Raw genomic sequence first — 3,624 nt, forward strand, 5'->3', positions numbered from 1 at the left:
TTTCTCAAATATCTTTTTTAGTTAGACCTACAGTGTGTCTGAACTGGCCTGCTTTTGATTTTTCACACCCCTCTTTGATGCAGAAAAAAGCAAATGGTCTTGTGATTCCCAGGCAGATTGATCTTCTGAACAGAAAATGAAAATGGAACAGTCAAGTCTTCTGAGAGCTGTAGTTCATTCTTCTCTTCTGAAACAGATCTATCAACAATCCACGGAGCTCCAGAATTAACACTTTCTCATGGTTTTATGATCATTGGTATTCCACATCATAACATCTTGTAGTGTGTTGGGAATTAAAGTGTTAATGTCCCAGTTCCACATACCAAGGAGAAGAAACTACGTTCCCGAGAAGACTGTTCGCTGTGCTGATATCATTCCTGCACAGGGGGGAGTGCATATAAGGTAGAGGTGGGTCATCTCTCTCGCACTTTCCTTAGACTTTTCTCTTTGCCACTCTTCTCCTTTGTCTCTCCTCACTGCTGACTGTCCCAACTAAGCGAACTACTTCAGTATTACTGTAAGGCCTACAGCTTTCAGATACTCTCTCATTATATCTGATTTATTAGCTTCAGTTCAAATTATCTTGCATTCCAATACCATATTTAGTAAATTTGTTTCTCATCAGATCATTGCTTTTTTTTTTTTTTTTTTTTAATATATACATTATATTATTTATTTTGGGGTCCCCTGTTTCCCTTCTCCAGAGGGGAGGATTTTGTGAAATCCCTCTGCCCCACTAGTAATGGAACCGGGCAGAACCAGCTTGTAAACCGTTGACACACTTTAACTCCCAGTGCTCTAGATGATGTTATGATGTGGAGCACTGACAACAAAATCCAGAGAACCATGACAGCCCCACTACACTGTATCAGACTGACTTCACTTGCCTCCTCCAGATCTGATCAGCACTTGAGCTGAGTCACTGTCCTCACCAGAGCAATTCTACACAATAAGTCTTTGAGCCTTTAATCATGGCACTTCAAAGAAACCTTCATTAGAGAATGGACACATTGTAAATCCTGAAATGAAAAGGTAGCACAGCAGGAAATCAAAAACCAGCCCATATAATGAGAAGGGATAGCTTGCACTCAAGGTAAGCTGGTCAGAAAATTATGGCCTGCACCAACCATATCTCTGGACCTGCACGATGAGACCAGTATAAAAGACAGCCAGGTTCATACCTTGCATCCACGTCTGTCTTGCCTTCTCCTCACTGGGAACCAGGTAAGTGTGAAGCCCTCTCTTCTCCTCTTTGCGTTGAAATAGGAAACCTATGAGATAGTTGGTTCTATGCTATTGGGAGACCATGGAGGAGATGACATCTGCCCAGAGAGTGCTTGGGACCGAGCATACGTGGCTTTAGATTGATACACTCCAAGAGTCTGTATAGGTTGGACAGTCCATTATCAGGACTTGACATAATGAAAGCCGTCTGACTTTCTCAGCCTTTACTCCATCCTTAGTAGTTGCCTTGGCTCCTTTGTGGCAGGAACTTACCAGGCTGTTCTTCAACATTCGCTCATGCTCTAACTTGCTTCTTTCTTTCCCTAGGTGTGTACTCGCAGTCCTGTAGACATGATCCTGCTACACCCTGTGTCAGCCAATGCCGGCCCTGTGGCCCGACCCCTCTGGCCAGCAGCTCAATGAGCCCTGTGTCAGGCAGTGCTCAGGAACTCAACCAATTGTTTCATTGAGCCCTCTGTCGCGTTTGTGGTGGACCTGCCTGGACCCATCCTCAGCTGCCTGTCCCACAGAACACCGTTGTGGGATTCTCACCTCTGCTGCTGTGTGCAGCATCTCGCTCAACTCTGAGGGTGTTCCCATCACCTCGGGTGGCTTTGACTTGTCGGCCTGGCAGCCGCTACTGTGGCAGAAGGTGCCTGCCCTGATAAAGCCACTGGCCATGATCCTGGAGAAATTTGCCCATAAACCACAAACACGGTGCTTGATCAAGAAGGAATCTTCAAGCCACTGCTTTCAGAATACCAGAACATACTCAGCTACCTAGGGAAACTGCAGGCAGGAAAGGGCAATCCTGGACTTTCTGAAAAACATGGCTCATGTCTCTTTTTTACCTGTACCTAACTCTTTAACTCCGTTTTCTTTTCCATACATATTTTACCTTTCTCTTCTGCTCCTATGCGGCTCCTAAGAACGATCCCTTCCCTCCCTAAAAGGCAGGCACTAGCCTTGCAAGAGTTGAATCATGGGGAATGAGTGAATCCTGCACTGTGAAGTCCCTGCCCAGTGTGATCTCATTTTCCTCTAAATATATCATTAAAGATTTCTGCATCTCATTTGAGCTTTTGATTTTTCTTCCAACCACTGTGTGGGAGGCCATGGGTACAAGCCACTCTGCTGTCTCATAGAAACTGGGTTCCTCCTGCTATCATCAGTGTGGCACCAGGGAGGAAAGAGAGGATAGCAGATGTAGTAGAATTGTTAGGACATCTTAGTGGTGTATAACTGAGCTTGTATTGTCATTTATGCCATCTTACTCACCTAGGTGAGCATAGTTGTGCATGACTCATATTGGCCTTAATGAATCACTGCCACGTGTGTGGTGCTCATTTCTCTTGAGAACTCAGGGCACTGCACCCTGGTCAGCATGGTTTGGTGCCCTGCAGGCAGCGTCCCCTGCGGGCAAGGACAGCACTTTGCCCCTACCACTTCCAAAGCAGTTCATGACCGGCCACAGCCTTGGCTCCTCTCCCTGTGCTAACAACATGCAATAATACACAGCAGCGTCCGTGAGCTGGGGCCGGGTGAGCCACAGGGTGTTGGAGCAGCAGTCTTCCAACGCTGAAGATTCCGCCTTATCTGGAATCTCCTTGGAGCCTTTAAAAGCACTGATGAGGAATGTGGGGCTTTGGCCTGGGAGCTGACTGTACCACTGGATGTAATAGGCCTGTATACTGGTGTGTGAGCAGTTGCTGTTGATGCCGGTGCCCTCGCTGGTCTCTGCCAACGACTCCTGCTGCACCTGGGCAGCTTTTCTGTGTGCTCCTAACAGCCTTCTGCAGAGCTCCTGCCTATGCCATACTTTTGCCAAGTCACCTGAGTTCGAGGGCTTCCACAGCGCAGGACTGCTAACAGCTACAGAAGGCCACACAATGGAGCACCCAGTCCCTCTGAAATCAACACTCCAATGGGTTCAGGAAGGCCCAGGATAGCTATTCATGCCCAAACACTCACAGCTTCTTGGTATTGTCACGTCTTCCCCAAAATGGAACAATTCTCCTCAGGCTTATTAATTGGAAGTCCTTTGAAGTGACCCAACATTACCCTTCTCCTCTGAAGACGTCATGTGAGAGAAGATATCCCCATTTCCAGTGGGACATGGCAGTGAGAGTGTGACATGTTGCTGGACTCAGTGGGATCTTTGTACTTCCCCCAGTCATGCAGGGCATGCACCAGCCCAAATCCAGGACTCACACTGTGGTGTCTTTCCCCAGGCACCAAGATCCTTTCATAGTCCCTGTGCATTTGGGCTGAAAAAGACCTTGCACTCCATGAAGTACCATTGCACCCCACACACAAACTGGGGACTTCACACATCAGCACACCCAGGGGATCTGTTTTGTGAAGGCTTTACTTTCACACCAATTCTGTTTGATGCCAGCA

The sequence above is a fragment of the Coturnix japonica genome, chromosome 27 (genome assembly GCF_001577835.2).
Source record: "Coturnix japonica isolate 7356 chromosome 27, Coturnix japonica 2.1, whole genome shotgun sequence".
Lineage (NCBI taxonomy): Eukaryota > Metazoa > Chordata > Aves > Galliformes > Phasianidae > Coturnix > Coturnix japonica.